We start from the raw sequence: 14,672 nt of genomic DNA on the forward strand, positions 1-14,672 counted from the left end.
CTTCCCAGCAATGGCCCCAGAGCCGTCAACCCAGGAGAAAACAAGTAGAAGACCCCCAAACAGCCAAAAAGCAAAAGTACAGGTGATTAAAGTTTTAATTATATTAACTGTGCAAATCAAATAAAGACAGTACTTATAAAAGTGAATAAGTACGAAAAAGAAAGTTCTTGATTCATTGGCTAATTTTCAGGGCTCGGTGTCAGGGAAGAAGAGTTCGTCCTCATACTCTGCGAATTCAGGCAGGAGTAGGTCAGTGTCACCTAACACAGAAGAAATTCCCTCATCTAAGTTGCTGTCCTGCTCGTCTTCTTCCGTCGTGTAATCTGGTACTTTGTAATCTGGTGGTATGAGGTGCTCATTCATCTTGATCATTGTTAACCTCTCCACATTTTTGGGCGAGAGGCGGGTCCGTTTGCAAGTTACAATGCCACCAGCAGCACTGAAAACACGTTCAGAAGACACGCTTGCGAGTGGACAAGACAAGTAATTTATAGCCAGGTTGGTGATCTCTGGCCACAATTCTTTTTTCCCATGCCAATACGCCAATGGGTCAGCATTAACATAGACCTCTGTTGAGTCAGTCAGATAGTCCTGTACCATCGACTCAAGGTTCTCCACGGTTCCTCCACTTTGCTTACTTTTTGCTCGGACCTTTTGAGAACCAAACCCAAGCTCAGCTAGCCAATCCTCTTCACTATCATCACCCGATATTTCTGTTGTGTCTGGTGCAGATGATCCGGTTGCCGGTGTCTTTAACGGCTGAGAGGTCACTTCTGCCACAGCCACAGGTGCAGAAGTGGAGTCTTTTGACTGGGGATGGCCTGCTGATGCTGATGTACTGCCTTTTCCTTCAATTTTCTGCCGTTCTCTTTCAAACCTCATGGCTGACAAGGCTAGCCAATGTTTGTACTTTGTAACATCTTCATCACCAAAAGGAAATAATGCACTGCCTGCCAGCGCCTTTTTGTAGCGTGGATGCAGAATAGTAGCACAAATGTAATGCTGTTCTGAGTGGATCTTTTGAAGACGTTCATCGCCAAGTAGGCGCTCTAATAATTTCTCCGCCAAAACAAAAGCTTCTCGCTTTTGTTCATCTTTTTGAAACTTAGAAGACACCGCCTTCAGTTTGTGCTCCAGCATGCGCAACAATGGGATAGCTTTTCCCAAATTACAGTCCTCCCTGCTGACTGCACGCGTGAAGACCTCAAAAGGACGAAGCATGTCTGTAAGGCTTTTAACTAGCTCCCATTCCGCCGCATCTAGCCTCAGGTCCTTCTGAGCTGTACCCAGTGTTAAGAAATACTGATCGAGTACCGTAAACTGCTCATACAGACGCTCAAGCATGTAGAAGGTTGAGTTCCAACGTGTTGGCACCTCCTGGATGAGTGCTTTCACTGGCATTCGACGTTCATGTAGCAGGCTCCTCAGATGCTTCCGGGCCTTAAAAGAATGGCTGAAATGGTTGCACATTTTTCGGCAGGTGACCACTAACTCGCATGCTGGAATGTCTTTATCCCAAAAAAATTTAACAACCAGGTTTATACAGTGCGCCAAACACGGCACTCTGAAATAGTGACCCAGATCCATGGCCTTAACTACATTGGCGCCATTATCTGTGGAAACATAACCAATCTCGCGTTTTTTTGGGGACAGCCAGTGAAAGACCTTTGTGTTAAACTCATTCAAAATGTTTTCTGCTTTATGACGTTTCTCCAGGCCAAACATGGCTAGTGTTGCATGTTTCCGAGCAGCTTTAAAAACTTGGTCCAGGTCAACACCTGCGTTTAGCTTTGCTTTAACCCCTGAAAAAGAGACCCAGTGTGCAGTGATGCACATGTGTTCAGTGCCTGCGCCACTGGTCCACATGTCTGTTGTCAGATGTATAGTGTGTAAGGGATATCAAAAAGGGGAGTGAAGAGGTGGTGCTACTCAGCACCGCGGTGGGCTAATCCTCCTCTCACGAAAGTATGAATAATTAACAGAGACCACCTGAAAATAAATCAGTAGATATTCCGATGTTGTTGGAATATACTCAGTGTGTTCAAATACCCCTCACACACCAAAAGGGCCCTTGGTGTCATGCTTCATCATCGGGGTCTTCCCGTCCCCGCTGCGGGACGGGGCAGTGCTGGGACAAGCGACTACGCCGGAGCACCTTTTTATTGTGAGTGCTATGTGAGTGAAAATGAAGTGAGTGTCAGTGGGGTCAGGAGTGATATTACGAGTGCGGATTAAAAAATACCTGGCCTAGTGGTAGAAAAAACTATTTAATAGGCACTGGCTGGTATTGTTAAAAGGGGTGAGGCGGAGGGCAAGAGTGGGTTACTAGCCTTGCTCTCCTGTGTGGGTCAACATGTTTCGGGGCGGCATGCCCCTTCGTCAGGACCGGGTATAGATCCCCCTGTCACTCACTAATGTGCTCCCACAAATTGAGAGTGTAATGTATTATCAATGTGTATAAATATATTTTATAGATACACGTGTTGAAGCTAACTCAGAAATTCTGATGATATAAGCTTTAGAAATGAGGAGACAGTGCCCCATGAGCCAAGCTGGGCAAAGGGTACATGGGGTCCAATCAACCCCAACACCTTGGGGTCCAATCAACCCCAACACCTTGGTGCTTCCTCCTTCGTCAGTGGCTTCCGTGGTAACCACGGAAGCCACTGACGAAGGAGGAAGCACCAAGGTGTTGGGGTTGATTGGACCCCATGTACCCTTCGCCCAGCTTGGCTCATGGGGCACTGTCTCCTCATTTCTAAAGCTTATATCATCAGAATTTCTGAGTTAGCTTCAACACGTGTATCTATAAAATATATTTATACACATTGATAATACATTACACTCTCAATTTGTGGGAGCACATTAGTGAGTGACAGGGGGATCTATACCCGGTCCTGACGAAGGGGCATGCCGCCCCGAAACATGTTGACCCACACAGGAGAGCAAGGCTAGTAACCCGCTCTTGCCCTCCGCCTCACCCCTTTTAACAATACCAGCCAGTGCCTATTAAATAGTTTTTTCTACCACTAGGCCAGGTATTTTTTAATCCGCACTCGTAATATCACTCCTGACCCCACTGACACTCACTTCATTTTCACTCACATAGCACTCACAATAAAAAGGTGCTCCGGCGTAGTCGCTTGTCGCAGCACTGCCCCGTCCCGCAACGGGGACGGAAAGACCCCGATGATGAAGCATGACACCAAGGGCCCTTTTGGTGTGTGAGGGGTATTTGAACACACTGAGTATATTCCAACAACATCGGAATATCTACTGATTTATTTTCAGGTGGTCTCTGTTGATTATTCATACAGATGTATAGTGTGAACAGCACTCTTCTGCAAAGCTGCCCCAATCACCTCCAGCACATCTTCATGTAGTGCTGGAACCGCAACTCGGGCAAAATAGTACTGGCTAGGAACCTTCCATTTAGGACAGAGCGCTGCCACTAATTCTAGAAAACCAACACCTTCTACAAAAGAAAAAGGGAGAAGATCCAGCGCTAGCATTCTAGCCAGCTTAGTGTTATACAGACGCGCCGTTGGGTGGTTGCGTTCATATGGCGCGTATGAAAACAAGATGGTTTTAATGTTGCCCTGGACCATTTTACGGGATGATGATGATGACTTCTTCGACCCAGTTACGCTCGCTGATGAACGTTTTCGCCTTGGTGTCTCACACTCTTAGTGTGGCTCACAGGGGGTGTGCTGACAGGGGTACTGGGTGTAAATGAAGTGTGTGACGCTTCTTCCTCCTCGTCATCATCAGATGGAACATCAACGTTTGCTCGACTTGCAATTCGGGCTTCCTTGATCTCCTGTAGGTGCGCAAACCATTGGACAGTGTGCTGTCTCTCAAGATGACCTCTCTGGCCTCCAGTCCCATAGTTGGTACCAAGCTTACCACGACTAACTGCAAGCTTACAAATGCTACAAATGGCTCGGTTTTCCTTTTTTGGGCAAATACTAAAGAAGTCCCAAACTGCGGACTTGAAATGTCTGGGGGGGGCGGAGGAGGCGATACTGGTGGTGGTCATGCTGCTAATGCCAGATGAAGTGGAGGATGCGTATTGATGAACTTTACTACGTTGTGCACTTTGCCCACCACTAATTGAGGTCGAGGTGGATGGAGGTCCCTTCTGGCGAGGAAGAAATATGGAAGCGGTAGGTGGTGGTGTACTAGTTAACTTCAATGATTGTGGTGTTCCCATTGCCTCCTCGTCGACTTCATCATCACGCTCAGCAGCTTGTCAGGCTAGGGTCAAAATGTCTGCTGCTGCATGCCCGCTGGGGCTTCAGTGACGTTAGTGATGACTGCGTCGTCGTCGTGAGAGTCTTCAGCAGCAGGAGTATACGCCACTTCTTGTTGAGCATCATCACACTCCATAACTATGAGAGTTTTGACGACCTTCCTTTTACGCTTAGCTGCCTTTGTCAGATCATGGTGTGCCTCAGCCTCACTCTCAGACGGCAGTGGTGCTGGTTCCCAAGTAAGATCCATATCATCAGAAGGAGGTGGGCTTGAAGAAGATGTAGACACCACCCTCGATCTTTTCCTTGCTGGGGATCTGGAAGACAATGAATCATCAGGAGGAGTGACTTCCTCGAATGATACCTCGGCTTGATTGTCGATTTCCAGATGTGCCCCTACTTCTGGAGGAACAACTATTGTGGGCACTTGTTGTGCCCCTCCATGCACCTCTGCTTGCTCCTCTCCTTGCGCCGCCTCTCCTTCCACATGTACTTGGGCTTGTACTTGCACATGTGGTTGTTGTTGCGGCTGTGGTTGTTCAACACTCGTCAGATGAGTTTCAACAACCTGTGTTGATTGAGGGACATTGCTGCTACTTTCTTGCGATGAGCCAACATCACTGGTCGATGGTGATTGAACAAGTAGACTGGCTGCCTCTGCAGCACTCAAGGGCTTGGACTTAAGTTGACGTGGGGGTGGTGGCACTGAGCCCAATGGAGCGCGGGTGCTGCTCCCAGCTTGGTCCCTAGCAGACCCCGCTGCTGCTGCAGGCGTACTTTTTTTTTATTCCCAAAAAATGTGGTGGGAGGCACACCAGTCTGCTTGGTAACTTGCTTCTTCTGCTCCTTTCTGGTAACTTTCTTGCTAGAGGAGCTACGGGGAACTTTTTTTGGGGCCATCTTCTTCAGATGTCACTCAGAACAGCAGGCCGCAGTTGCACAAGTTGCAGAGTTGTCTGTGGCCACACGTGACGTTGTGCTGCACACACACCGCTGCAGGACTTCTTCCTGGCACTGGTGGTTCTCTTGTGCACCTAAAAGCAATGGAAGACAGAGGAACATCAGTTATACACCCCAAAAAGTCGAAAAATACATACAAATCAGCACAATCCCATGCCATCCATGCCCTCAATGATGTTTAAATTCAAGACACCCCACAGAAAGACTAGGCCCATGCATCACTCACTACCCTTGGGCATAATGGATGAAAGCTAGGCAAAATGAGTGCAGGCCTGAGAACACTGCCAGTCTTCAAAATGGCCCCTTGCACCCCAAGCACATGGCCAGGGCCTGCCTGTACCAGCACTCAAAATGGCCCCCACCCACATGGCCAGTCCCCATCAACAGTACACCCCCAAAAAATGAAAAACACACAAAAATCACCACAATCCAATGCCATCCATGCCTTCCATGATGTTTACATTAAAGAGACCCCACAGACAGACTCAGTCCATGCACCACTCACTACCCCTGGGCATAATGGATGAAAGCTAGGCAAAATGGGTGCAGGCCTCAGACACTGCCTGTCTTCCAAATGGCCCCTTGCACCCCAAGCACATGTGGAGGGCCTGCCTGTACCAGCACTCAAGATGGCCACCACCACCCACATGGCCAGTCCACATCAACAGTACACCCCCAAAAAAACGAAAAACACACAAAAATCACCACAATCCAATGCCATCCAGGATGTTTACATTAAAGAGAGTGAGAGCCCACAGGAAGACTCAGTCCATGCACCACTCACTACCCCTGGGCAAAAGGCCCCACCAGCAGCCCCAAAAAATCGACAAAAACCACAAAATTCAGCACAATCCCAGCCCATCCATGGCCTCAATGATGTTTAAATTCAAGAAGACACCCCACAGAAAGACTAGGCCCATGCACCACTCACTACCCCTGGGCATAATGGATGAAAGCTATGCAAAATGGGTGCACCCCAAACACATGTTGCCTGTACCAGCACTCAAGATGGCCACCACCACCCACATGGCCAGTCCACATCAACAGTACGCCCCAAAAAAAAAGAAAAACACACAAAAATCACCACAATCCAGTGCCATCCAGGATGTTTACATTAAAGAGAGTGAGAGCCCACAGGTAGACTCAGTCCATGCACCACTCACTACCCCTGGGCAAAAGGCCCCACCAGCAGCCCCAAAAAAATCGACAAAAACCACAAAATTCAGCACAATCCCAGCCCACCCATGGCCTCAATGATGTTTAAATTCAAGAAGACACCCCATCGAAAGACTAGGCCCATGCACCACTCACTACCCCTGGGCATAATGGATGAAAGCTAGGCAAAATGGGTGCAGGCCTCAGACACTGCCTGTCTTCAAAATGGCCCCTTGCACCCCAAGCACATGTGGAGGGCCTGCCTGTACAAGCACTCAAAATGGCCACCACCACCCACATGGCCAGTCCACATCAACAGTACACCCCAAAAAAACGAAAAACACACAAAAATCACCACAGTACAAATCACAATGCCATCCAGGATGTTTACGTTAAAGAGACCCCACAGGCAGACTCAGTCCATGCACCACTCACTACCCCTGGGCAAAAGGCCACAACAGCAGCCCCAAAGAATCGACAAAAAACACAAAATTCAGCACAATCCCAGCCCATCCATGGCCTCAATGATGTTTAAATTCAACAAAACAGTTGTATCATGCACCCATAACTAACCCTGGTCCTACTGGATACTGTGGCTACCCACAATATATTTTATTTAATGTTCTGAAAAAGTTCCAAAATTGTAGTTGCAGCAACTGTAATGCCCCAAACAAACTTACTTGTGAAAGTTGATTTCTAATCCAAAAGTGATCCAAAGAAAGTCAAAAAGGCCTCAAATCCAAATATCCAGCAGCATCCACAAAAGTAATCCTTCCAGGTCAAGGTCCAAATGAAAGTGACCAGCACATGAAGAAAGCACTGGGATAAGCCTGTTGGACAGGAACAGGAAGTTGGAGACTGTGGGGCACTTCCTTCCCCCCCCCCCAAAAATGGACTCCTTGCTAAAAAAAAGCGCAGGCAAATGTCAACCTGAGGAGTGATTCTGATAAAAATCATCATTTTCTGAAGGTTTATGCTGTTTGCTGGTGGATTTCTTGTGCAGAATTGCAAAATCTGTATTTCGCGAGTGCGAGATTGTTGCTGCCCGCCGCATCTACGTGTTCGCAATTGTGAACTCTCGCGATGCATGCTGTGCAAGGTGGCAAGGCGCGATGACGTAATCGCGGTCGACAAACTCCCGCGGGATCCCACAGCAAGGTCCAAAATGGCGCAGCACTAGCAAAATATCGAGAAAAACAACTCGGCAAACGCTGAATGACGGTAAGTGGATGCCACGCGCCGCAATATTGTATCACCAAGCAAAAAAATCCGCCGCGTGCAAATTTACGAATTTTTGCCAAATCCGCTAGAGTTCGCGGATTGCGAATTTGCCGAAAATCCGCAAATTCCGCGAGCGGAACGGATTTTACCCCCATGCTTAGGACTGGTCCCTATTTGGTATTGCTGGTTACTAGAACTGCTGTTAGAGTAGCTGGTAAAAAAGAATTGGGTGCATGCCACCCATACTAAGAAAGTTCCTTTGCCTTTACCGTATGATCAGTGGGTGAGGGATGGTATAGCTGACACAGATTGTGAGAAAGTCCCTAGATTCGTGCCTTTTAGTGATGCTCATTTGACATGGACTCAGTCGGAACGCGAGGATGATGATGTTCTGCAAGCTGCTGTGCCTCCGTCTTTGAGACTCGACACGACGAATCCGGAACTCCTCTTTAAGGATCAGACTTTGCCTGGCAAAGAGTGCTACAATCTGAGATCGAAAAAGGACGTTTGAAATGAACAAATAAATCTAAATTTTTTATGTAGTGAATTACACCTTGTCAGATCAAGAGACTTTTTTGCTTTTTCTTTTTCGAGTCACCATCCGGACTCAGCTGCAGGGTCACGGTATAAGTTCTTAAGGGGTGAGCCGCGTATTGACGCAAGGTCTGCGGTTTAGGGTCGTTAGTACGATCTTGACGCACACTTAAGTGAAGAAGGAAAATTGCCGTGAGCAGCACGTTAGAGGATGGAGTCTTTTGAGTCCAATAAAGATGGTAAAAGAGTCGATTTCAGAGTGCAAATATGTATATTGGTTCGTAGCAAATGTTTTTTAATAATGTGTTTTCTTATGCTTTTGAACATTACGTTGGTTTGTGTGGGTTGGATTTTCTATGTCACACAACAGACGCTTGCATCTACCTCCCAACCTACTCTTTCTTTTCCTACTGTTTTCCCACATGAGTTTCATACGTTGCCTGAACATGAACAGACACGAAGATTAGAATTTGTGAACAATTTGTTTATACAGATGTTACATCAGCATCAGCTAGTTGTAAATACCACAAATTGTTGGGTGTGTGGTCTTATGCCACATACGACTGATAAGGGAATGCCATATTTGGTTTAGCCTTTTTCGCCTAATGGGTCAGGAGGGGCACTCCAGTCAATGTTTATCTATGCAAATGAAGCATCTCCTGTATGTTCCGTCAAAGATAGTGCGAATAATAATGCCTTGATACAGGGAATAGTAGATATGGTGAGAGATATTGATGCATATAATGCTATCCCTAAAGATGAGGTACGAGCATATATTGGTTGAAACAAGACTGAATATAGCATTAGTTTGACTGAGAAGGAGAGACGAAAAAGGTCTCCCCCGATTTGGATTGTACCCTACCAAGGTCATTTTTGTCTGCAAGGTAATGGTCAGAATCCGAGAGCTCAGCTTGGTAAGAGTGTGTGTGTTCACACCTATGTCTATACATCCCAGAAATCTCCACCGTTCGTGCCAGCCAAAGTCACGTATTTTGTTTGTCACGATAGAGCATATACATGGTTGCCTTCTGACTTTTCGGGCACATGTTATGTGGCATTTTTGCTTCCCCCTACATACACAGCTGCTTTCAATTACCATAAGACAAGATATGGTAGAGGTGTTATCGATGCGAAAGACACTGCCGCACAAGAAGTTGGAGACTTCTTTAAGGGTTTCCTGCCCTTTTGGGGTCCTATGGCTAATGGTAGGACTATTCGTCAGCTTACGAGAGGCCACTATCAATGAGACTGCAGGTGATCTAAGTAATATTACAGCCGAGCTTCAAGCGGATCGCCTTATGACATTACAGAACCGCTTTGCTTTAGACATTATACTTGCAGATAGAGGTGGAGTATGTAAATTGATCGGGTCTAGTTGCTGCGTTTTCATACCAGATAACGCCCCGACAGTGTACCAAGCCATCTTGAGGTTACATAAGTCTGCTGAGTCTATACATGTAGACGAAGGGAACTGGTCATTGATGGGATGGTTTTGGGAACTGCTGTCCAAATGGGGATGGAAGATTCTGATGTTCCTTGGTATGGCTCTAGCGATCCTTTTCTCGTGTTGCTTATGCATCCAGTGTGGTCCCGCCATTGGTAGTCTTTGTGCTACAATCTGTGTGAGAAGACCAGTCCCGAGAGAAGTGAAGGATAATAAGATGATGTTACAGCAACACCTGGATGACCTGATGAAAATAGATATAGACCTGGATTCAGATTGACGTGAGTTTAGGTTATTCCCTACGTAATGGCAAAAGGAGGGTCTGAGGTTCTGTGGTTTTCGGGACCGGACTCCATTTTGTTTGCGTTGTTCATAACGCCATTTTGTGTTGCCCTCACGTAGGCCGTGGAGGTAACCGAACGAACAAAGTTGCATGGGCCTCATTTTTCATGTATGCATTAACTTGCCCTTTTTGATTTGTGAGTGAACTGCAGGACGCTGACCTCTTCACCTGAAACTGACCCTTTACGAGGCCAATTTCCCTTGGTTTGATTCTTGTCTGAGATTGCCAATCAATGTTCAGGACCTCGTTAACTTTTAGTTTCCTTGCACATATCTTATCCTAATCAGCATCTGAATTGTTTCTTTCCTTACGACTTTTCATTAGTTCAGTTCAGTTCAGTTCAAATATCTTTATTCGGCACTTCAAAAGATACCATAAAAGAGCATAAAAAATAAACATACATTATTTAAAAGCATTGTTTAAAATAGGCATGTTAAAAAGAAATTGAATAGGAAAGTCTTAAAATAGGGCGACACATTCATTAATGAAGTTTACTAGAGTCTAGGGCTAGGTTACAGATTGTTAGAATCCACTGCTTCTCGTGTGTTCCTTAGCCTCATTGCCATCTTAATAAAGCTTATTATGCATATTAAAGTATGGGGATCTGAAGCTTCTTGCAAAAATAGTAGGGCTGCTTTTGCCTGTCCCAGTTTCTTTTTTTTCAGAATCCCTACTAAAAACTTACGCCTGGGGCTGAATAAAAGGAGCATAACAGAACAAAGTGAAGGGTATCCTGCGGAGACCTAGTGTCGCAGCCGCAGGTACCCTTCAACTCCACTGATCGTGTGAAGCTCGAGGGAACGGCGAGTAGGTGATGTAGGAGATTTAGTCTGAAGCGAGTCATGTAAAATCTTTCCTGGGCTTTATACATCACCGCCAGGTATGGTTCCCTTCTACATGATTTTTTCAGCAAGCAATGCGCCAAGACGGACGGTTTACCATTTTCCATGAGAGCCCTTTTCGAAGACATCCAATCAGTAAAAAGTTTTTTGACCTGGGTCCTATTCTGATTAGTCATGGACTCAGGTTCCGAGAAAAAGTTCTTACAGCCAATTATTTCCAAGGAGTCTTTTACGTACTTTATCCACGGAATCTGTCCCCCTCTGTCCCGGCTCACGCAGTCTTTAATAATTTGTCTGCTGAGGCTAGCCTCTGGATTGATCCAGATTTTGATCCAGGCCAGAAGCGGTCTAATCGTTATTCTGTCTTCGATGTGTGGTTCCCCCAGTTCGTTATGCGTGATGTACGAAGGGGTGCTCTGAGGAACCTTTAATAACCTTTTGAAGAACGTATTTTCCTCTGCTTGGATCTGACGCACATGGTTGGTCTTAAAGCCCCATACTTCTGTCCCGTGAGATGCTTTGGAGCAGGAAATTGCTCGATACAGGCTAAATATCTGCTCCGGCGACCATCTGCCAAGTCTCCTCCCGTAGGCCATTATGGCGCCCGATGAAGCCACCAATTTAGCTGCATGTTTTTCAGTCAGGCCTTTAAATTCCAATTTCTCATCAAAAAGGACTCCTAGGTAGGAAAATGACTTCACCCTTCCCATTCTATGGGATCCTATCTTGTGTACAAAGTCCCTTTTGGTGTTTGTGCCTATTGACATGACGTAAGATTTTTCCAGGTTGGCTGCAAGGTCGAGCAAGTTCATGAAATTAACAAAACCATCAATCAGCTTTTGGAGTCCCAGTGAGGTACGGGCCAACAGCACTGCGTCGTCCGCATATAGGAGAACAGGCACCGGGCGCTGGCCTATTTGAGGGGAGTCCATTAACTCTTTGTCCAAATTGTTGATATATAATGAGAATAGGAATGGGGTTAGTATACAGCCCTGGCGCACTCCGCTTGTACAAGAGAATGGCTCTGTCTTCATTCCTTCTTGGGTATATCGCACTGATGCTGTGGTCTCCCAATGTAGGGCCTTTAATATGTCGACTAGCCCTTGATCCACCCCCAGACTTGTCATCGGGGCCCATAGTTTTTTTCTGTTGACGCGATCAAAGGCCGCCGAAAGGTCCATAAACCCCATGTGGATAACCCCTTTGCTGGCAATGGTGTACTTGGCCGTCAAAAGGTATAGGTTTAGACATTGGTCTGTTGTTGATCTGCCTTCTCTGAACCCATATTGCGTGTCTGTTAATATTTGGTTGTCCTCTGCCCAAGTTTGTAGGCGGTTTAAGATGACACGCCCCAGGACCTTGGCCGTCACGTCAATTAACGATATGGGACGATAACATTGTGGGTCATCCCGATTCCCCTTTTTGTAAATTGGCACGATGGTTGCCGAGGACCAGGAGCGGGGCAGTCCTGCCACTACTGCCTCGTTCAGAACCCTCGTGAGCATGGGGGCCCACAAGTCAGTGTTGCTCAAGTAGAGATCCGGTGGTATGCCATCGGGACCTGGCGCTTTGTTTTTTGATAGCCCTAAGATTGCAAGTTTCACTTCTGTCAGGGAGAGGTCTAGTCTTACGGATACTTATGGTCTTGCACCTTCCTCCTGCTGTAGTGACCCAGTGTGACTGTAGAGGCTTTGATAGTGGGTGTACCATTGTTCAGGTAGTATCGTGTTCACAATATGCGGCCCACTGGAGTCTTTGAAACATGGATAGTTAATGACTTTCCAGAATGCAGCCATGTCACCCCTCTCTGCCGCCTCCCTTAGATCCTCCCACGCCTGTGTTTGCAGAGTTATTTTGCGAGATTTCAGGGCTTTTTTATAGTCAGTTCTACTGCGAGCTATTTTGAGGTTATCCCTTGGTCGCTGACTGAGACTTTTTTTAGATCTTTAAGTGCCTTGGTGCAGTCCTGGTCAAACCATCGTGGGGTCTGGGTTGTTTTTGCTCCTTTTGCTGATTTTAATAGGTCATCCACAAGGCAGGCTATTTCTTCAAATGCCCTGACCACACTTTCTCCTACCTTACTTTCATCGAGGCAAACATTTATTGGTTTTTGGCCTTTTATTGCGAGGTTGCGGTAGAATTTATCTCCATTTATCTTGGCCCACCTTAGTCTCCTCCCCTGCTCTGTAACCTTTTCTATAATATCAGCTCTGCCCTCAGATTTTTTGTAATTTAGACATTTTAGATCCACAACCAAAGGATTGTGGTCGCTAAAGGTGCTGAGTTCGATATTGAAGTGTCCGATCCATTTTCTGAGTGTGGGGGAGACCATGATGAAGTCTATATAGGAGTGGCAGCCTCTACCTTTGAATGTTGGATTGGGTTCCCCCGCGCTGCCTACCGTTATTAGGTCCATTACATGTGTCAGGTTGTGCTTGTTAGTAAGGTTATCCATTTCCAGCCCCTCTGCAGAGTGAACAAAATGTGGACCGTTTGCTACCGTGCACCGTGACCAGTCCTTGTTAATTGGTCTTAACTTCTCGCATAGATGGCCATTGAAGTCTCCTGCAAGGATGATATATGGGGTCCCTGCAGACTTATTAGATGATAGCTGTGCCTGTAGACGTCCGTCCAGTTCTTTTATGGTATTGTCTCTGGTGTTTGTACCCACAGCATTGTACCAGTTTATCACCATGATTTATAGCCCCTTATGGCGGAAGCCTATCGCCTGCATATTTACTGAGTCCCAATTTAGGTTGGACCATGACCCTTGTATACGGAGGTCTACATATATAAGTAGTCCGCCGGTCGCTCTCCCCGATGCCACCCTTACAGCGGGGACTGCGAAGCATTTGAACCCTTCCAATGTATATCGGTCAGGCTCGACTGCCCAGGTCTCCTGGAGACATATAATTTGAAAACTATTTATATAGTCTCTCCATTCCTGGCATTTATATTTAGCCGCCACCCCAGCTATATTCCAGGATATAACTCTCAAGCCATCCTGATTACCAAGCCTATTTGCGCCATCCCCTGGCGTGCTGGTTTCCCTATCCTTCCCTGGTGTTGTAGGGCTATCATTTGTATCATGTATGTTTCCTGCCTTTAACTCTTCCAAGTTGTCTTTCCTCTTTGTGTCCACAACTTCAGCTGCTGTAGATTTATTGGTTGCTCCCCTGTTGCTACTGATTTCTACTACTGCAGTGAGTATGGTGGTCCCTGGTCGTGGGAGTCCTTTCTCTGGTGGACCCCTAACGGATTGGGGTGGCCTTTTCTCGTCCCGGACGAGTCAATCCACCTCGTCCAGTGCACAGAACCTATTCCAATGTGCGTGCATTGCAATGGCTGGATCATAAAAAGGGAAAGCCTGCCAGGGTGCTTGCCACTGTTCCAATCTGTTTTGCTGGTCATAGTGAGGGACTCTGCTCGCCTGGGCCCTATTTATATATGCTGATCTCTGTTGTGACGAGGGGTAAAAATATGATAGGTGTAATGCATAGATAATGGTGGTTGAACCATGCATTGGAGCGTTACAAATATGGTTCACTGCTAAGGTGTCCCTAAAATTTATTGCTATGATGTCTCCAGCTATGGTTTTTATTCCCTTCCCAATCCATTCCCCTCTTCTCACAGAGAGTATTTCCCCGGAGATGTGTTTTGTTTCTTAACTCTACATGATTTTCTTTTTTACCTTCCTTAAGAGGGGTACCCCTGTTAAGACTACTACATAGGGTAGAGCTTCCGGAGGTAAATTGATTGTGTGGAAGCGGGCTGAGCCTTTTTTCTCTTCTAGTTTTTTGGGGAGGCTATTATTTGCTGGGTTGGTATTCTCCTTCCGAATAATGCCTGTGGTGTCTTTGTGTGAAGCCAAACTGCTCTTTCCTTGTCTGGTGTGTGCCTGCGAAGTAGTACTACTAGGG

The sequence above is a fragment of the Lissotriton helveticus genome, chromosome 5_1 (genome assembly GCF_964261635.1).
Source record: "Lissotriton helveticus chromosome 5_1, aLisHel1.1, whole genome shotgun sequence".
Taxonomy (NCBI): Eukaryota; Metazoa; Chordata; class Amphibia; order Caudata; family Salamandridae; genus Lissotriton; species Lissotriton helveticus.